This window comes from Ursus maritimus, unplaced genomic scaffold, assembly GCF_017311325.1.
Source record: "Ursus maritimus isolate PB19 unplaced genomic scaffold, ASM1731132v1 scaffold_2, whole genome shotgun sequence".
Classification (NCBI taxonomy): domain Eukaryota; kingdom Metazoa; phylum Chordata; class Mammalia; order Carnivora; family Ursidae; genus Ursus; species Ursus maritimus.
This window is the reverse complement of record NW_024424452.1, coordinates 10,286,703-10,308,545: the sequence shown is the minus strand read 5'-3', so window position 1 is coordinate 10,308,545 and position 21,843 is coordinate 10,286,703. Positions and strand designations below refer to the sequence as shown.

At 49.6% G+C, this 21,843-nt stretch overlaps 1 long non-coding RNA gene across 1 annotated transcript; it reads right to left on the bottom strand.

Moving 5' to 3' along the window:
- Positions 1 to 12,647: 12,647 nt before the first annotated feature.
- On the bottom strand, positions 12,648 to 17,997 carry LOC103670163. Its single transcript, XR_570507.2, has 3 exons — positions 17,886 to 17,997; positions 17,115 to 17,163; positions 12,648 to 12,705 (listed from the first exon to the last, which is right to left on the bottom strand). It is a non-coding gene; the product is annotated as an uncharacterized LOC103670163 (long non-coding RNA).
- Between the last annotated feature and the right edge of the window lie 3,846 nt (positions 17,998 to 21,843).

Below are 21,843 nucleotides of genomic sequence, written 5' to 3'. Positions count from 1 at the left end.
TGCGAGCCTCTTGCCCGGGGAGACCGCCAGCGCCTTTCTCCCTGGACACTGCCCACTGGCCTTTGCTTCCCCGGGGCTGCCCACCCCCTCCCAGGTGGCCCGGGTGCACGGGGACATCTCTTTGAGTCCTTGGAGTCCTTCGGAGAAGTCACACCCATCACCCTTCACCCCCACCAAAAACACACAAGTAGAGACTGGCAGAAAGGTTCCCAGTCTGTTATTTTACCGGGAAAAGTCACTGAAAAACAACCGCACCGTTTCCTACAAGAAGGGATATTTCCGCACCAGGAATAGGTACAGACACCCTTTGGAATCAAGGACAGCCCTTTAATCAAGCCCATGGATCTTTCTGGAAAGCTCTTGTTTTGCTGCAGATGGAGGAACACTTGGTCAAAGTTGGCAGCTGTTCCGGGAACATTTGGGACCAGTGTCCTGCGGATGCTCACTCTGGCTTCGAGGCCCAGGGCGGTGACTTTCCTGGTGCCCCCGCCCCCAATCCTGGTGTTCTAAGCCACCTTGGTTTCCTAACTGAATGACATTGCCCAGTCTGGCTTTTCTGGGACCGGCTCACACATCCTTCCATTCCCCACTGCCTTCTGGGGCCCTCGGAGCCTTGGATGTCATGACGCCCCCAGGGTCTGTGAGCCAGATGTTTGGGAAGAAGCGAGGAGGCCATTTGTCCAACCCCTGTTGCTTTTTAGCAGCGAAGGGAAAGTGCCATGAGGCCTAGCACCATCAGGAAAGCTCTCAGCCCTCTTAAAAACAGCAGCCTCTTTCTCTACAACTTACCCTGGGACCCTGGGGCTTCATCTTTCATAAACCATCCCTGCATCCCACAGACATGCTCCATGTGCACACAATATCCAATAGCCAGAGCTCATACTCAAACTGCTGTTGTCCCAGCCACAAAACCCCTTTTACTGCTTTAAAGCCTTCAGCCCCCCTTCTCTGCCCAGTGCGTAGCTACAAAATTGCTTTGCAGACACACACACAGGTGTCCCCAATATAAAGCAAGAAGGGCTCTGATGGGCGTACGGGCAGGGTAGTTTGGGGCACGTCTAATGCTCAACGGCAGCTTCCTGGAGGAGGTGACAGCCCCATGTGTCTTGAAGGGTAAGTGTGTGGCAGGCAGAGGGGGCAGCCTGAAGGGCACGTTGGGAGGAATCTTGAGCTCAGGCGGCAGGAACATAAGGAGCATAAGGGCTTACTTAGATGAGGGCAGAGGGGCGGCTGGCCTGGTCAGCCTGGGCCTCACATGTCAGGGCTGCCAAGGGGGCTTTTTCTTTTTCAAGATTTTATTTATTTGACAGAGGTGGGGGGGGGGGAGAGCACGAGCCAGGGGGAGGGGCAGAGGGAGAAGCAGACTCTCCTCTGAGCAGGGAACCTGATGTGGGACTCGATCCCAAGACCCCAGGATCGGGACCTGAGCCGAAGGCAGACGCTTCACCGACTGGACCACCCAGGCGCCCCCCAGGTGGGCTTTATTCTAAGGACAACAGGGAGCCCTGCAGGGTTCTAAGCAGGAGAGGGACATGAATTTTAGACCTGAAGCCTGGCTCCCTAGGCTATGCGGGGCCAGCGCAGCGACAGACGGACGGGCAGAAGGAGCAGGAAGGTCAGGGCCAAGGGGCTGGGGCCGTGTGGCTGGCTGGACAGAGGCACTTAACTCCTGGCCGGGCCTGCGCTGAGAAAGCACATCGTCGAGGCCGGGATCCCCCCCAACTCTGGGCTCCCCACTCCTCCCTGACAGAGGAGGCATCCCAGCCCCCTGCGCCTCTGAGCAGGGGAGGGTTTGGTCCCTGCAGCTGGGGTGCAGGGTGGGCCCCCGCTGCCCACCTAAGAAAGCTCCCAGGGGCCTGGGCAGTAATGGGGCCAGCCTGGCCGGGAAGGGACAAGGCCACACTTGTTTTTCCAAGCCTGCTGCCCCATCGTGACAATCCGCATTCTCCCCAACTCCTGGAGGGAGGCCGTGTTAGGATCCCACTGTCTGTGGACAGAGCTCCCTGTAGCCCTCAGGACCGGGGGCTGCACCCAAAGAAAAGTGGTCCCCCAAACGGGGATACTTCTGGGATGTCCCGATCAGAGCGATCAGGGTGGGGAGCACCTGGCTGTGTATCCCCAGTACACCCTTGACTTTGAGAGGCAGCCCTAGGGCGGGGTATGCGGTGGAGGACAGAGGGCCAAGCCTGGGAATCCGTAGGACCCGAGGGACCTTGACCTGCAGGCAACCCACCAGCTGCGTGACCCTGGACAAGAGACACATGGCTCAGCCTCAGTCTCCTGGTCTGCAAAATGGGAATGACTAGCTCCTCCTCCCCACAGACAGACAGACTTGGCCCAAGGTCGTGAGCGCTCTGCTGGACACACAGCCCCAGTGCTCGGGGCTGACTCTCCACCATGGGGCTAAGTAAGGGGACGCAGGTACCAGGTAGGACAGAGGGGCTGTCTCCCGGCAGGGTGGCGTCACTCCTGTCCTTTCACGTTGGTGGTGCTAGGAGGGGCAGGAGCACAAATGGAGCACTGAGGCGGTCAGCTCTGATCAGGGATGTGGCAAGGGAGAGGGGAAGGGGCCAAAATGAGCCTCCTTGTCTTTGGCAAGAGGAGGGTGTCTGTGAATGTCATCAGCAAGCTGCTTCCTCTCCTCCCCCAGCCTGGAGCTGGAAGCAGGCTCTGCATGAAACTTTCATGGGGCTCTATGGGAGACACATGGCTGTCCCTGACTCAGTTTCCCTGTCACAGCACTGCATCTCCTTTTCCTCTTTCAGTCAAGCTCCACAGGGTCCCGTGAGGGGGCTTCAGCCCAGTGCAGGGTTGGGGGGGTGAATCCTAAGAAGGAGCCAGGGACCCACAGCTCCCCCACACACCCCTCTTCCTCTCTGCACCTCAGACCTCCCCTCTGGCCAACCAATGCTAAACTGAAATTTCCAGAGGCCCCGGAGCAAGTCAGAGGGGCTGCCACAAATCTGAAGGGTATTATCTCCCCAAGCCACCCAACATTATCTACCAAAGGACCCCGACTTATTGAATCACGGGATACCTGCCTGCCCACCCACAGCCTGCAGCCAGGTTTCTTGTCCACCAGGATCTCTGCCTGAGGCCCAGAGAAGAAAGCCAGGTGGCCTCTTCCCACTGCTGGGCCTGACAACTCACCACAAGGAAGGGACGGTTCACCAGCTGGAGTCTGATTTGCCCTCTGGCCTTTTCACCCTGGCTTTGGGGTCAGCGCATTGACCCTGGTCTCCTCACTGGAGCCTCCTGGAAACATGTGAGACCAGAGTCACAGTGGAGCCTCTCGGTTAGGGTGGGGGGGTGTCTTGAGATCAGGGTAGTGGTAGTGTGAGGAGGTCTTTAGATGAGGGCGGGGCCGGAAGCAGAATCCTGGGCTCTACCCCCAATTCCCTGTGTGACTTTGGGCAGGTTTCTCCCCCACCATCCTGGTCCTTGGTTCCTAAGATGATGGGAAGTGTATGGGGGGTAGATCGTTTTCAGTTTTGACCGTAAAATATGCGTACACAGCCCACTTATAGGCATGACTTCAAGGTAACAGAATGAATGCCTGTGTTAAGTCCGCCTGGCTTAAGAAAGAAAATGTTCCCTTTCCCTTCGAATCTTCTACAGGCACATCTCCATCCCATCCACTCCCCGAAGGCAAAGGCGGGCTTTCTTGAATTTGGTCTCCTTCCCTTTGCTTTGCCTTGCTTTGTATGTATAAACCCCTTGACGATGCTGTTAGTTTTGCAGGCTTTGAACCCAAGTGTAAATACTGGAGATACTCTTCCGCGGGCTTCCTGTGTTCCTGCACACGATTTGGGGGGATTTGTCCATATAGATGAGGGTGGCCAGACAGCGTCCCGTTCCGTCCCATCTCTCAATGCACGCACCTGTTCCCCTGCTGACGGACCCTTGGGTTGCTTTGAGTTCGGGGTCTTGCTTAGATTTGTTCTGGTTTTGCTGTTTTGTCCCTGTCCTGTGGCGCTCGTCGCACAGGGGTCCCGGGTGCACATCTAGGCGGGAAACCCCAGAGTCCTGGGGAGCGTGCGCCTTCCCCTTTGCACGATAATGTCAAAATGCTTGAACCAGTTTACCTTCTGGCAGCAAAATCGAAGTTTCTTTTGTCCAAGATCCACGATGACACTTTGTACTGGCAGACCTTCTCATTTTGGGGGGTCTGGTCGTTGTCAAAAACAAAGATAAAACAAAACAAACAAAACCTGATCATGGATGGGGTTAGGCATCTTTTAAAAGTCCCTGGGCCATAGGAGTCTCCCCTTCCGTGAAATAGGTCTCCGAGGATTTGTCCGTTTTCCATCGGGTGGCTGTCTTCTTCCTTAACGACCTGTAGGTTTATTTAAATAGCCTAGACGGTATTCCTCGGTCGGTTGGAAGAATTGCCAGCACCTCTCCTGGGTTGTGGCTTGTCATTTAATGTTGTTGATCGCGTCTGTGAACGGACGGAAGTTTTTAATATGAACACGGTCACGTTCATCATAATTTTCTTCACGGTTTAAATCAGCAATGTTGAGTTGACTTTTTAGCAATGTGGCTCTTTGTTTAAAAGAAGCCATGGGGGCGCCTGGGTGGCTCAGTCGTTAAGCATCTGCCTTCGGCTCAGGGCGTGATCCCGACGTTCTGGGATCGAGCCCCACATCAGGCTCCTCTGCTGGGAGACTGCTTCTTCCTCTCCCACTCCCCCTGCTTGTGTTCCCTCTCTCAGGCTGTCTCTCTCTCTCTGTCAAATAAATAAATAAAATCTTTAAAAATAAATAAATAGGGGCACCTGGGTGGCACAGCGGTTAAGCGTCTGCCTTCGGCTCAGGGCGTGATCCCAGCGTTATGGGATCGAGCCCCACATCAGGCTCCTCTGCTATGAGCCTGCTTCTTCCTCTCCCACTCCCCCTGCTTGTGTTCCCTCTCTCGCTGGCTGTCTCTATCTCTGTCGAATAAATAAATAAAATCTTTAAAAAAAATAAATAAATAAATAAAAAGTAAAATAAAATAAAAAAATAAAATAAAAGAAGCCATGTATGTACTCTGTTATAGAATATTCCTTAAAAAAAACTAATTGCCATGGAGATTAATGTTACATATATATATTTTTGAATGTTATATATTTTTTAAATAGTGAACAAAATAAACGCATAATGTTCAGTATTTAAATAATCAAATCTTGAGTCAGATGAGTGTGTGACTCTTGATCTCGGGGTTGCGAGTTCGAGCCCCACATCAGGTGTAGCGATTACCTAAATAAATAAAACTTCAAATAAATGAGTGAATGATGAACGAATGAATCTTTGTTGCAACAGCAACAGATCCCAGACAGGTAAAGACAAAAGAAATCAATGAGGACCAACACTAGGCCAGGATCCAGGACCCCTCTCCTCTTAGGCCACTTTTTTTAAAAATAAAATTAAGTCAATTCACTTTATAAAATAATTTTTTTTGTTTTGCAAAATAATCTCAGAATACTGATAAACAACCACCTCTGCTTACACATTTAAAATATACATTTTTAAAAAGCAATCCATGCGCCCCATGTGGGGCTGAACTCACATCCAGAGTAGCGCCCTCTACCGGCTGAGCCAGCCAGGCGCCCCCAGATTTATTTTTAATTCATGCTTTCAGGAAAAGTAACTTTGGAAAGCTTAGTACTTGCTTTTAAAGGACAAATGTATAAATAACACCAAATCACACTATTTGGGAATGTTCTGGACCTTGGAATATTTTGACCCTATTTCCTTATTTTATGAAACGGGGACTGAAGTTCATCTTCTGAGGATCTTGACAGGCAAGAAACCGAGATGAAGACTTGCGGGGCGGGTGGCTGGGGTGGCTCCCGGCTGGCTCAGTCATGTGACTCTTGACGTCTGGGTTGTGAGTTCGAGCCCCACACTGGCGGTAGAGATTACTAAAAAATAAGTAAACTAAAAAAAAAAAAAAAAGTTGCCTGGAAGTGGGGGGAGGGGAGTTGTTGGTAAAAGCGAAGCCCCTCCACTTGGATGGGCTCCTTAGACATGGGCCGCCTGTCGGGGTGTGGCTGGCTGCAGACCTGACCCCCAGCCTTGCTCGAGGGGAAGAGCCAGCTCAGCCTAGACCATCCTTCCACCTGGGTCACACTCCAGCTGTCTGTTAAAACATGGGTACGGCCGTTGGTCTGCCTGTGTGTGCTGCTTGCCAGGGGGTGGGGGTCGGGGGGTGGAGAGGGCACCTGCCCACTGGGCCCCCTCAGCTTTTCAGCCTTGAAGCCACACCCCAGGGAGCCAGGGCTGGGGAAGTCTCCGTGAACCCTATTTCCCCAGGAAGCCCCCTCCCATGGTTCTCCAGAGTACTCCTGCCTACAGTCCAACCAGATGGAGGCCCCAGACATCTGAGAACCCTCATCCCTGCTCCCCCACTTTGCCTCAGATAGGGGACAAGATGACACCCCAGACCCAAGTCCTGGGGTGTTTCCTGGAAAAGCAGACATATAGGGGGTCTAGGGGGTCTATCTAAAGATGAAGGCCAATGGGTGGGGTCCTGCAGCCTCTGGGGACATCAGCTTCCTGTAGGTGTAGAATCCTGGTGCTGCCATTTCCTGTCTTTGTAAGCTTGGACGGCTTTCACTGCTCTGGGCCTCAGTTTCCCTCTCTGGGGGAGCACAAGGAGATAGCATTTTCTTCGGAGTTCACAGGGAGCCTGGCATGCTGTGAACACTCTGTAGGAGCGGTAACTATGTTCTCTCCAAGTGGGGAATCGCCAGGGATTTATACCAGAGGCTGGGAACCAAGGGGCAGGGCTCCCTGAGGCAGAACATTCCAGTGCATTGCAAGCGCTTACCAGCCCAACCGGGCAGGCTGTCCAAACGCCCCCAGGTTGATTCACCCACCCCCGGGGCCTGATGTCAGCCCCCACCCAGAGCACTGGTCCCCCGTTAGCACCGTGGCTGGGTCCTCAGCTCCTGCTTTCCTGGCTTCTCTCTCTCCTGTGCCCTGTGCTCCAGTCAGTCTTGAGCTCTCCTCCTCCCACCTCTGAGTCCAGGCTAAAGCAAACTGCCAGGCCCCCGGCAGGACTGATTCTAGTAGATTCCCAGATGGTCCATTTAAGCCGGGAATGCTCGACTTCCTGTTTGGTTTTAGGTCAGCAGTTCCTAAACCAGAGCTTTCTTTCCCATAAAAAGTACTTCTTCAGGTTACTGACACTGTTACGCCAGCGTGAAAACCAGGGAAATGTGGGACATTTTTAAAATTTGGATCAAAATGAAAATGAAGGCCGGCCCAAGGAAGAAGTGGAGGTTTAGAGCTCCGGTCTGGCCTGGTGACCTGGGTTCAAATCCCAACCTCCCCTCCCCCCCGCCCCCGCCAGGCACTTGCTAGCTGCCTGGCTTTGGGCAAATGGTTCACAGCCTCGATGAGGGGCTCTCGTGTATTAAGCATAGGAATAAGGATTTCTTCACTAATGACTTGTAGAGGTCAAGTAAAATGTCACAGGAAATGGCTTCTAGCACACGCCTGGCAGAGAAAAAACACTCAACGTCCGAAGAAACAGAATTTCTCCCTGACCCAGGGCCACTCAGCTCACCCGTGAGGATGTGCCAGGGCTCCCCGCCACCTGGTCCAACATTCTCTCCAATCGAGGCTGTACAGTGTGGTCAGAAGAGAGAATAAGACCAAGTGCGAGGCAAACATTCATGAGAAAAATGGTTGGCGAAGAAATTGTTTGAAGAGAAGGCATCAGAAGGACTAAGGAAAAAAAAAATCTTGGAATTTCCAAGAAGTAACTCCAGGCATCAACCTGAATCCTTCTCTAATTATAATTAAGAAAGAAATCCATGTCATTTTTCCAGGAATTTCCACATCTTTGGAAGGAGTGCGATTGGACACAGAATGAGAAATATTCCACCAACCTATAAGGTCTCCATTCGTCGTGATGGAAGTTTCTATGGGTCCCTGAAAAAAAATCTGTAATGCCTTTTGCTGAGTGAAAGAAGCCAGTCTGAAGAAGCCAGACACTGTATGATGCTAACCCTATGACATTCTGGAAAAGGCAAAACCGGGGAGAACATACAAAGATTAGTGGTTGCAGGGGGCTGTGTAGAGGGGAGGAGGAGGGTGGAGGGATACACAGGTGAACCGCAGGTGATTTTTAGGGAGGTGAAACTATTCTGTACGAGACTGAAATGGGGGGGAACATACATGACATTATTAGTCAAGACCCACGCAAGTGAACATAAAGGGGGAAGCTTAATGCAAACAATGGCCTTTAATTAATACCAATATACTGATACTGATTCATTAATTATAATAAATGGGGGCACCTGGGTGGCTCAGTCGGGTAAGCGTCTCATTGATTTTTTTAAGGAGATTAAGAGACAGCACACAAGCAGGGGGGAAGGGACAAAGGGAGAGGGAGAAGCAGACTCTCTGCTCCATCCCAGGACTCCCAGATCAGGACCTGAGCCAAAGGCAGAGGCTTAACCAACCGAGCCACCCAGGAGCCCGAAGCATCTGACTCTTGATCTCAGCTCAGGTCTTGATCTCAGGGTCATGAGTTCAAGCCCCGCATTGGGCTCCGCATTGGGCGTGGCACCTACTTTAAAAAAATAAATAAATCGAAGCATTTATTAAAAAAAATTGTAATAAATGTCCCACATTCACCTAAGATGTTACTAATAGGGGAAACTGCGTGAGAGGGGAGGGGGTACATGGGAACTCTCCGTACTATCTGCTTAATTGTCTGAAAATCCAAAACCATTCTGTAACATACTGTCTACGAATTCCAAAATTTTGTACTTGCAGGAATTGTGATGTGGTGGAGAGAATACCTGACCAGGTGACGGGGAACCCTGACAGATTATCACTTGATTAGCCTAAGTGGCCCCGGGGCAAACCCCTTGCCCTCTGAGCCTGAGTTTTCTCTTCTTTAAAAAGTGGCTCAGTCAGTTAAGGGCCTGCCTTCCGCTCAGGTCCTGATCCCAGGGTCCTGGGGTCAAGCCCCTCATTGGGCTCCCTGCTGGGGCGGGGATGTCTGCTTCTCTGTCTCCCTCTGCCCCTCCTGCTCAAGCTTGCTCTCTGCCTCTCTCTCTCCCAAATTAATAAATAAATTTAAAAATCTTTTTTTTTTTTTTTCTTTTAAAGGAGGGCATTGGGCTGGATTACCTCTAAAAGTCTCCCTCTGCCTATTGAAAAGCCTGGACTTTCACGACATTTCAGAAGGATAAAAGAGTGCAAGTCTGGGTGTCTCAGGAAACAGTCCTATGAATAAAGTTCAGGGAATGGGCACTGCCACTGGTTTCGTCCCTAGAACCCCCAGAAGGTATAGAAAATGCCAAATCTCCCGCCCTGGGTCACCTTGATCGGCCAATTCAAATTTCCTCTAAAAACCACGCGGGAGGCGACAGCAACCAAAACACTAAACTGCCTCTGGTCTCTACCAGCTGGCGGGGGTTTTTTTCCTCCCTAGCTCGGCCTAGAAACTCATATTTTATTCATGAAAATTCGAGGCCCTGGGAGGCCTCGGCATAAACAGGATGTAAATATTTGCGGGTGGTGGGGGAGAGGTGGTATTTGAGCAGGGGCTGTCCTAAGCGGGGGACCTCGGGGCGCTGCTTACTTGGGACCCGCCCACCTCATCTCCTCTATAGGTTGGGTGTGGGGGGCATGTGCAGGCTGTACCCCTGATTGGAGACCGGATTGGGAATCCAATACCCTCCAAGTGAGACGGGGTGTGGCTTAACCTTCTGGTGCCCCCCCCATCCCCCTAATCATCAGCGTTCCTTCACCCCGCTTTTCTCAGTTCAAGACTTAGGACTGGCTTTCTGGCCCTTGCAGACGTGCCTGGCCCCCTCTCCAGCCCCTCACCTGCGCTACTGGGGCCGCCCCACCTCTGGGGCGCCTGCTTGGTTCTCAGGGCCGGCCCCAGGCATCACTGCCTCCAAGAAACTGTCCCAGATGCTTCTCCTCGAAGTATGGGCTCAGAGACGCCCTCCTCCACCCATGGCATCTGCCCTGCTGAGCTGAAGCCCTTCCTCATTGTATCCCACACTCCCACAGGCCCTGACTTTGGTCCTGTTCACTAAATAAATACTTGTTGAATAAATGAACAGGTGCATGGATGGGTGGATGGATAAAGGCATGGCCCAATTACCACCTGTGTCTCTGGCCATTTGTCTCTTGCTCATGTCCCCCGCCACCCCACCCCCCACAGCCTGTGCATTACACCCCCGCACCTAGGACACTTCCTGGGGCATAATAAAACACAGTCTTGGTGGAACCTTGCAGGGTATCTAGTTAAACCCTGCACCCCACCACCTTTGGTGTGAGGCAAACATTTCAATCTGTGAGATTGCACCCTCTTGCAACTGATGCCCTTGGGGCTTCCTGAAGAATGCTGTGTGTGCACAAACGCCCATGAGTGGGCATGCCTGGGCTAAGCTTAACTTTCGAATGTTCCTGACGCCTTCTTCAGATAGCGAGACCCATGCTTGGCTATCTCTGGGATTTGGGAAAACAAAATGCACCTCCAAATTGGAGTACCGGCAGGTCACACTGGACCCAAGAGAAGCACCCCATTTGCAGTGGAGATGGTATTGAAATGGAGGGCGTGACCTCACACCGAAAAGAATGTCCTGGGGAGATGGGTACAGAAAGGAACGTTAAACTGCCTCGGTGAGGTTTTTAAAAATGCGGCAAGTCAGCCCCTAATTGCTCCTGTGTGGACATGTAGTTTTTCTCAGTTACAGGGCTTCTTAGATTAAAGTGGGCTCCCTGATCTAGCTGTCCAAATGTTCCATGCCACAGAGAACCCAATAGTGAGTGAGAGAAAGAAAGAAAGAAAGAAAGAAAGAAAGAAAGAAAGAAAGAAAGAAAAAGAAAGAAAGAAAGAAAGAGAAAGAAAGAGAGAAAGAAAGAAATGAAGGGAGGGAAGGAGGGGGGAGGGATGAAGAAAAGAAAAGGAAGGAAGGAAAGAAGAAAAGAAAATAAAAGAAAAAAGAGAAGAGAAAAGAAAAGAAAAGAGAAAAAGAAAAAGAGGGGCGCCTGTGTGGCTCAGCTGGTTAAGCGACTGCCTTCGGCTCAGGTCATGATCCCAGGGTCCTGGGATCGAGCCCCACATTGGGCTCCCTGCTCAGCGAGGAGCCTGCTTCTCCCTCTCCCTCTGCCTGCTGCTCCGCCTGCTTGTGCTCTGTCTCTGTCAAATAAGTAAATAAAATCTTAAAAAAAAGAAAAGGAAAGGAAAGAGTCCTACAGAGCAGCCTACAGAGCTAGCCTGGGCTAGCACTCACGTTTCTGCCGGGAGAGTCCCCACATCCCCACTCACACTGCGTCCCCGTTTATCCGTTTATTGGGGTCTTAGGGCAGAGGTTCATTCCNNNGCGTGTCCAGGCCCCCAGACCTACTACATCAGAACCTTGGGGTGCCCCCCCCCCAGCCTCAGCATTTGTGTCAAACCCTCTCGGTGATTCTATGCAGCCAGGCTTGAGAACCTTGACCGCTGCTTCCTGAGACTGACTGCCTTTGTCCTGCTCCCAGCTCATACCCATGTCGCTGTCCCACACCTGACGGAGCAAGACTTTAGATAGGACAGTTCTTACTTTGGGGGCGCCCTGCTGGTTCAGTCGACGGAACGTGTGACTCTTGATCTCAGGGCTGTGAGTTCGAGCCCCGTGGTGGGCGTAGAGATGACTTACAAATAAACCCTGAGGGGCGCCTGGGTGGCTCCGTCGGTTAAGCATCTGACTCTTGATTTCAGCTCAGGTCACGATCTCAGGGTCCTAAGATTGAGCCCCGTGTCGGACTCTGTGCTGGATTCTCTCTCTCCTTCTTGCTCTGCCCCTCCCTGCTTGTGTTCTCGAAATAAATAAGTAAACTTGAAAAAAAAGACATTGGATTACATTTTTTTTTCTGTGACTCTTTTTTGTACGGAGACTTTTCCCGGTCAGCATCCATGAACGACCTTCATTTTTCATTTTTTAGTGACCATGTAGTGTGAATAGAGCACAATTTACTTCCCCCTTCCACCGACGGATGGACTTCTCTATCAGTTCCTGCCTTCCCTGTTCTAGACGGCTGCAGCGAGTATCATCATACATAGGTCTTTGTGCATGTGTGTAAGCATTTCTGTAAGACAAGTTTCCAGAAACAAATTCTGGGTCCAAGAATGTATACTTCTAAAGCATTGCTAGAGGGGCGCCTGGGTGGCTCAGTCAGTTGAGCGTCTGACTCTTGATTTTGGCTCAGGTCACGATCTCAGGGTCGTGGGATTGAGCCCCACGTCGGGCTCTGCACTCAGTGAGGAGTCTGCTGGAGATTCTCTCTCCCTCTCTCTCTGCCTGTCCCCCTGCTTGCATGAGAAATAAATAAATCTTAAAAAAAATAAAAATAAAGCATTGCCAGCTGACAAACTGTTTTCCCAAAGAGCTTTACAATTTGCACAGAACAGAAAAACAGGCAAACAGATAAGTCACAGAAGAGAAATATAAAAGGTCAATGCATATATTAAAATGTGCTTATCAAGAAAGTGAAAATTATGAAGCCAATATAACACCGTGTGTTAACTAACTGGAATTAGAATAAAAACTTGGGGCGCCTGGGTGGCTCAGTCGGTGAAGCGTCTGCCTTCAGCTCAGGTCATGATCTCAGGGTCCTGGGATCGAGCCCCGTGTCTGGCTGCCTGCTCAGTAGGGAGCCTGCTGCTCCTTCTGCCTCTGTCCCTCCCGTCGCTCATGCTCCCTATCTGTCAAATAAATAAATACGATCTTTAAAATAAAATAAAATAAAATAAAATAAAATAAAATAAAATAAAATAAAGTGAAAATTAAAGCACTAATGATATATACGTACATGTTATATGTCACGTACGCTATGCCTGTCGCAGCTAATGTGCATATGTGTATATAGGTTTGCACACCACATTGACAACCAAACAGAAATATGCACTCTTGGGGAGCCTGGCCGGCTCAGTCGGTGCAGTGTGCAATTCTTGATCTCAGGGTTGTGAGTTCGAGCCCCACGATGGGCGTAGAGATGACTTAAAATAATACAAAATCTTGGGGCGCCTGGGTGGCACAGCGGTTAAGCGTCTGCCTTCGGCTCAGGGCGTGATCTCAGTGTTCTGGGATCGAGCCCCACATCAGGCTTTTCCGCTATGAGCCTGCTTCTTCCTCTCCCACTCCCCCTGCTTGTGTTCCCTCTCTCGCTGGCTGTCTCTGTCTCTGTCGAATAAATAAATAAAATCTTTAAAAAAAAAAATACAAAATCTTAAAAAATAGAAATCGGCACTCCTATCTCGCACCAGCCACTGATGGAGGGATAACTAGCCAGAACTGAACGAGCTTGGTGCTCTGGTCCCCTGCCCCTCCGCAGATGAAACAGCAGCCACAGGAAGGCCGGGGCGGACACGCTGACCGAGAACAGGAAGAAGGGCCAGCTTGGATGAATAAACAACCGAAACAAAATTAGAAGTAAGGAGTCCAAACAGCCTAGCGGCCCAGGCTCCATAGTGTGGGGCGAACAGCCCACCAGGGCCGCGCGTAGCCTCGGGATCAGGCCCACGACGCAGCACACAGACCCCATGGCCCCAAAGCGCTGGGAAAAATTCTGTCCCTTTTTATCCCCCCAAGAAGGCAAGGAAGTGTGTGAAGCAGTTTTCAAAGTTTCCCAATTGTTAAAATTTAACAACGTAGTTAAAACGAACAACTTTGCATACAGAAGGCACTTAACTGGAACGCGTACTTCCCTCAGAGCCTGTCCTCTGAGAGGGTTATGAAAGCATCGCTACTCCGGATTTGCTTACAGCAGGGCAGGCTCTCCTTGGAACCAGCAGCCTTACGCACCCTAAAACACCACCTTGGGAGGAAAAGTCACGGTCTTTTAAAAGACGCATCTCAGGGTCAGGTGTAGATATCTGTCCACGCCCCTCAAAGTCCAGGGGGTCAGACTGGAGCTTTCCTGCTGAGAGGCGGAAACATTTAAAAATCACGAGTCGTCTCTGGACACGTTTGCTGTGGGTGGATTTAAGCCTGGGCTGGGCTTCCTTGGAAGGCCTAGCTCACGGGGCATCTCCCTGTGGGGCCTGGGCCACTCCGTCAGGTCTCCAGGTGTCGCCTGTAACTTGGGGGACACCTGTCCACCTGCCAGGCTGCTCGGATCACGAAGCTCCTGTCAGACTCGCTTTGCCTCACCCCTGTGGTCAGAACAGTGCTCACACAGGGCTGCTCCCTTGTGGACTTCCCACGTGAGAGTCGCGTCCCGGCTCCACGGTGAGGACTGTCATTGTCAAAGGGGCTGCCTTCTTTGGGATGCCTGTGGAGAGAGGCCCAGCCGGGGGTTACCCCGTGACCTCGTTAACCAGAACGACAGGAGCAAGTCACACACTTAGAGGCACACACCAGACCTGGGGGGCTGGGGGGAGACTCCAGGAGAGGCAGGGACAGGCACAGAGGGAGGGCCTTTCAGGTGGTAGGTGCGCCTCCTCTGTGGCCTCCTCTGTGGACAGACTGACCTTAACAAAGGCCCCCAGGAAGCTCCTGGAGAGGCCAAGATGTCCTCAGAGGGGCAGACGTGGGAGCAGCTGCTCAGACGCAGTGAGGAACATTGGCTCTGGGCCAGACCACCAGGCTGGATCCCGGCTCCGTGTCCCACTCACCAAAAGACCGGGGGTTGGGAGGCCTGGGTGGCTCAGTCGGTTAAGCGTGTGCCTCCGGCTCAGGTCATGATCCCGGGGTCCTGGGATCGAGTCCCGCATTGGGCTCCTTGCTCAGCGGGGTGTCCGCTTCTCCCTCTGCCTGCCACTCTCCCTTGCTTGTGCTCTCTCTGACAAATAAATAAAATCTAAAAAAGAAAAAAAGACCGGGGGTACCAATTTCCACATCTGCAATGACAACGATGTCCTTTACCCAAGCCAATTGCTAGTTACTATCACTGAACCTCAGTGGGGCCTGAAGACTGTCACCAGCCCCACACTCACTGTGGGGACAGCAGGCAGAGAGGCAGCTGTCCGAGCTGGAAGGAGCAGGCCCAAGGTGGAGAGCTGGGATGCTTGACTGGCCATTTGTGGCCCAGCCTCGCAGAATCTCAGTGGCCCGGGGTTTTCTCATCTGTAATAATAACAGTACTTGACCACAGAGTAGCACTTTATTTTTTATTCTTCTTTTAAAGATTTTTTATTTATTTGAGAGAGAAAGAGCACAAGCGGGAAGAGGGGCAGAGGGAGAGGGACAAGCAGGCCCCCCACTAAGCGTAGAGCCTGATAGACACGGGGCTTGATCCCAGGACCCCGAGATCTTGACCTGAGCCGAAGGCAGACGCTTAACTGACTGAGCCACCCAGAGGTCCCCACACGTATTTATTTATTTATATTATTATTTATTATTTTTATTTTTTTACGTAATCTCTACGCCCAACATGGGGCTTGAACCTACGATCCTGAGATCAAAAGTCACACGCTCTTCTGACTGAGCCAGCCAGGCGCCCTTTGATGATACTTTTAAAGGTCATTTTAGATACGGTATAATGAAAATCTCTTAAACATTTTAAACTACATTTATAAATTTAATATGTTTGATTTCCACTAAGTATCTCAGTTTAGACAAACCTTCTAAGTTCTTAAATATATCTCATAAATCTATTAAACTTAGAATATGTCCAATCTCCAGTTCCCTTAAATATTCTAATACTATTTATAAGTTTAGTAAGATTTTAACCTCAAATCACAAGTTTAACTTATTTCAATTTTACATTTTACTTTATTTTTAAAGATTTTATTTATTTACTGGGGGGGTGGAGCAGAGGGAGAGGGACAGGCAGACTCCATGATGAGCAGGGAGCCTGACTCAGGGCTCCATCCCATGACCCTAAGGTCTGGACCTGAGCTAAAACCAAGAGTCAGGCGATTAACCAACTGAGCCACCCAGGTGCCCCTCCACTTTACATTTTAAATTAGAATCATAAAGTTTCCTTGGTAGACACTAGTATGCCAAGTTCTCTTAAGCATTTCAAATCCTTAAAATACCAAATATACAATGATCATACATGAGGGGTACAGAAAAATACTATTGTAAACTTTTGACTTACTTCATCATGTCTGTATTTCTGAAACTCCCTGGGATTATTCATTTATTCAAAAAATATTTATCAGTGACACCTGAAACTAAAGGAACATTGTGCATCAACTATACTCAAAAAAAAAAAAAAAAAAAGGAAAACTTATTCTTATTGCCAAAAATTATCTATCTATCTGTCTATCTCAAAGTCTGCTAAATGCTTGGTACTGTTCAGGCACTGACAACAGCAGTGACTAAGATGGAGAAAATCCTCGCCATCACGAAATATACTCTAATGGGGGACACAATACACAATACATATTTAATATGTATTTATCGACTGGAGTTATATGTTACAGAAGAAAAAGGAAAGCAGGGTAGGGAAAGGGACTGGTGGGAGGAAGGGAACAGGGAAGCCTCAATGAATAGATAATATGGAGAAGAGTCCAGGATGAGGCAAGGGAACAAGCCATGTGGACATCCGAGGAAAGAACATTCTAGGCCGAGGGAATAGCAAGTACAAAGGTCCTGAGGTAGGGATGTGCTAGGCCCTTCTCATTTAGAGCAAGGAAGCCCTTGTGCCTAGAATAGTGTATGAGGGCGAGGGTAGTAGAAAGGGAGGTCAGGGAGATGGCCTTGTGGAGGCAAAACGTATGGGGCCCTGTAGGGTTTGGGTTTTTCCCTCTACCTTGACCCCGAACATTCTGTGAGGATTTATCTGGAGACCTTCTCCAGAAGGTCATTCTAATGACCCTTATTAAATTGAAGATGCTCTTGTTGGGACCCAGCAATTCCGTTTCTATCTAAGCTAGAGAAATGATATCAGAAACACAATGGAGGGGCACCTGGGTGGCTTAGTCTGTTAAGTGTCTGAGTCTTGATTTCTGCTCAGGTCATGATCTCAGGGTTGTGAGACTGAGCTCCGTGCTGGACGTGCAGCCTGCTTAAGATTCCCTCTCTCCCTTTCCGTCTGCCCCTCCCCACCCCAGCCTGCTTGCATGCACTCTCTAAAAAGAGAAAAAGAAAAAGTACAAAAGCATCTAAAACATACAGGCTCGAGGCTCAGATCACATAGTGCAGATCCAGACTCCCCCCTACTCACCAAGAGACCTTGGGGACAAAGCTTGACCTCTCTGCCCCAGGTTCCTCTTCTGTAAAGTGGGGGTAGAAGAGAGAAAAGGAAAGAATGGGGTAGAGCCCGTTAGCAGTATCCATATGTTTTCTTTTAAAAAAAGAGGCAAAATTTTAACATCTGTCTTGGTGGATGATACATGAATGTTGATATTGTTTTCAGTATGTTTCATATGTTTTATAATTTTAGACATTAAAAGATCACAAAACAAACCCTCGACACACACTTTTCTTTTTTTTCATTGAGTTTTTAGTTTTAATTCCAATGTAGTGAACATACAGTGTTCTAGTAGTTTCAGGTGTACAATATTGATTCAACAATTCTGTTCGTTACTCAGTCCTCATCATGATAAGCGACTCACGCTTTTCTCTACAAGAACCCTTGCCTCCCTCCACGCCACTTACCACGTGGCAACAAGAGACCCGAAACATAAACTGGGCCTTGTTGGGGGGCCTCCGTGGCTCAGTCGGTTGAGCACTTGACTCTTGGTTTCTGCTCAGGTCATGATTTCAGGGTCCTGGGATCGAGCCCCATGTCGGGCTCTGAGCTCAGCAGGGAGCCTGCATCTCTCTCCCTCTCCCTCTGCCCCTCCCCCTGCTCGCACTCTCTTTCTCTCTCTAAAATAAATAAATCTTTAAACAGAACAAAAACTGGGCCTTGTTGTTTTCACTTAACCTCTCTTATCCTGCACAGTCTGGCCTCCGCAGGCCTCCTTCGTCTCTGATCCTGATTCACGCTCACCCGGAATCCTCCAGCCACTGCGTACTCGTCAGGTCCGTCAGGCCTTGTCAGGCCCCAGGGATGCACTGGTGACCAGGATGGAGGGAGCACCTGTTCTCAAAGAGCTGCCATTCTAGTGGGGAAACAAACAATAAACAAGGCAATAAATCCAGATAATTGTGAGTAAGCACACTACAGAAAGAAACGGGGTCTTGGGAGAGAGAGAGACAGCAATGGAAGACAGGGAGGGCATTGGGGGGGCACCTTCCAGGCAAAGCCAACAGGCACCCAGCTCTCAGATTCAGGTTCAGATCTTGGGTCAAATGCCCCCTCCCCAGCAAAGCCCTTCCTGACCTCTCAGGTGGGGTGGTGCCCTTTCTAACACTTAACCACGATTATAATTCAATAAACATATGATTGGCTGCTTGGTGTCTGTATCCCTTCCTACAATTTAAGCTCCTTGAGGGCAGAAGCTCGCCCTGTCCCCGCATGCGTATCACAGTGGCTGCAGGCACTCAGTCAGTATTTGTTAAAGACAGAAACCCAGAGTCAGGCTAAACGATTTCTACCAGATTCCAAATTCCACAAATGTAATCAGAGCAATTCTCGAGGACAGGTGTTACCCAAATAACAAATCCCTATACTGTACGTACGTTTTAGGATATATGCTTTTTCACTACATAACGAGCCTTTTAATATTGAAAATGCTAATGAGAACGTTAGAAAAATTCTAAGGGTGACGGAACACTGCAGCGTCTGAGAGCAAACAATTATTTCAGTGGTAGTATCACACTTAAGAAAAATGCTACAATTCATCAGGAAACCCACTGGAAAACAACACATGAAGTTTTAAAAATTCAGTGTAAGCAGGGTAAACAGCATCAAGTAGGTTCGATATTCTGGGCCAATGGAGGCTACCAGTGGGTGGAAAGCCGGTGTCTCTGGTAGTCCCGGTCCTCAGAGGCCACCCCATTTTCAACTCCACAACCTGCACTGTCACTTGGGAAATGGGCTACACTCTAGTGGTAAAAGTCAAGGTGTCATTCTAACCAAGGTTTGTTGCCTGTCCCATCAGATAATTTGATGGGAATGCTCTGGCTTTTGGTAAAAGACTTTTTTTTTTTAGAGAGGGAGAGAGAGAGAGCAGGGAGAGGGGCAGAGGGAGAGAATCTCAAGCAGTTTCCATGGCCAGCGTGGAACGTGACGTCGAATTCAATCTCACGACCCTGAGATCATAACCTGAGCTGAAATCAAGAGTCAGAGGTTTAACCAAATTAGCCATCCAGCGCTCCAAGGATTTTTTTTTTTCTTAAGATTTATTTACTTATTTATTTGACAGAGACAGAGAGAGAACAAGCAGGGGGAGCAGCAGGCAGAGGGACAGGGAGAAACAAACTCCCCGCTGAACAGGGAGCCCAATGTGGGGCTCGATCCCAGGACCCCGGGATTATAACCTGAAGCCAAAGGCAGATGCTTAACCGACTAAGCCACCCAGGCACCCCAAGGATTTTGTTTTCTGTTTTCCCTCCTTTCCATGTCCTTCCTATTTTATAGAACTAATTGCCCTTGTGAGGTGAGAGTCAGGGGGCTTAGTTAAGGTGCAGATTCAGTTTCTGGGGATTTTGCAGATTTGTTAGGAGAGAAGAGGAGGAATTCACTCTGGCTTGTCCTTGACCTTTCCTTTGGTTTATTCCTTGACCTGTGGTTTCCCCAACACCCCCCCCTACCCCCAATGTGGCTGCTGTGTGGTTCTACAGGAATGGCTGGAGTTTTTAAGCTCTAAGCTCTGTCTGGGACCAAGTCCAACAAGTCACAGAAGGCTCAGTATAAGAAAGCCCTGTTATGCAGATCTACCCCAAAGGTCACCTCCTTCTCTGATTCTCCTGGCATTTCAAGTGCATCAGTGAATGCAGAGTCCTGGGTGTGCCAACAAACCTCTTGCAAAGTGCGATTTTGGGAAAAGAACCAGGAGGGGGTTAAGAATTAATATACTGTTTTCTGTATCAGCTGTGTATGTGGTGGAAGCAGTGTGTGTGATAGCTGACTCTAAGGAAAATATTACTATTACCACGTGGAAAACATCCCAAGGGAAAACCACGAAAAAGAAATTTCGAGAAGAGTTTACGTTTCACGAAAATTTGTATCTTCTCCTCCAGAGAAATAAAGAATCTGTGAACAGTGATTTTCGAAACATGCAAGACAGCTCTTAGTTCAAAGGAGAATGGAAGAAGGAGAGTCAACTTCAAGCATTATTCCCCCCCAGATCCTGTAAAAGGGGATAAGAAAAACACTGAGTAACCTCCGAACCTGGAGACTTTAGGAATTACCACCAGGAGAACAAATTGCTTCAGAATTTGAGTCATTTGTGGGGTTACTGCCCAACTGGCAGCAAGTTTAACAGAATGAGAAATCACGTGTTCCCGTCCATCTCGCAGAACACAATTGTCAATTGTGCCCACTCCTTCGAGCTCGCTAGCCTGGCTGCAGAGCTGCAATGAGTAATTAGCAAACACAAACTCTGCGTCTACTGTGTACAAGGGAAGGCACCAGGAATCTGGCCACTCAGGTTGGGAAGATGATGCAGACTCTACATAAGATAAATGAATATTAATAGCAATACTGTCTTCCCCAATAAATTTCCGTAATCAGGGAAAGAAAACTGAAAGGTAAGGATAAAAAAACTGAACACAATCACTGGCGATAAGAGATTTTGGAACCCATGTTTCCTTGAATGACTAATCCATCACCTGGAAGATGAGGTCTTCAATCTATAACATATAGAGATTCTTTCTTTTCTTTTCTTATTTGACAGAGATAGAAACAGCCAGCGAGAGAGGGAACACAAGCAGGGGGAGTGGGAGAGGAGGAAGCAGGCTCATAGCGGAGGAGCCTGATGTGGGGCTCTATCCCAGAACGCCGGGATCACACCCTGAGCCGAAGGCAGACGCTTAACGACTGCGCAACCCAGGCGCCCCACATATAGAGATTCTAACTGGTGAAGGAAGGAAAAGAGCCAATGGGATTCTGATCAGTCCTTTGCTGAAAGCAACCCAGTTCCTCACAGCTGACCTAAACTGTTCTGGAAACATGGATCCTCACTGTTCATTAAAGACACTCAAACGGAATATTTACAGAGCGCCTTGTGCTAAGCAATTAGGGATAGAGGTTAACGGGTCCCAATTCTTACCTTCGATTTGGACACGAAAACCAGTTTTTATCCCGAAATTATGATGCATTATGGTAAATGCGATACAACAGAATTTTATGCAAACTGCTTTGCAGCCTGGGTGGGGGGGGGATGAATCTTGGCTTCACCACTTACAGCCTAAATGACACCGGATACATGATTCAATCATTCTCAAGCCTGTTTCTGCCGATAATCATGAGTGTCCGCCTCAGGTCTAGTGCACAGTAAATGACAGTCATTGTTCATTATTTTTATTTATTATTCATCATTATTAGGACATTTGGGCTATGCAAGGAAAGATTAGGTCAGTAAGGAGAAAACCCGCCCAAAACAATGCTCAAAGCACTTGTCAATATGGAGTACCTGTCTTTCTGGAACGAAACCAAGTCACATCTTACAGAGGGACAGTTGCCTCCCCTGCCAAACCGGAGTAATTCCCACTCTACAGCATCGTGAGAACTCCCTGACCGCAAGCACCAAGTTGCAGGGCGCAGGAGCCCACCCCATGGGAATCGGCGCTTCCGCTTCCATCCGGACACCTGAGCAATCCCGACAACTGGGCACGGTCAGGTCCCAGATGTCACCGCCCACACGTCAGTCCCTGTCCGAGTCCGCCGTTGGCCCCGCACCAGGGCGGTGGCGGGATGCCCCTACCCCCAGTCCAAGGGCTGCCCGGGCGCCGCCGCCGCTGCAGACCCGCCGCGCCGAGAGAGCCTCCCACACAAATCACACAAAGACGAAAACCGCCGAACGTCCCTTCCTGGAGCGACCTGCCTTCTCGGAAGTCGATGC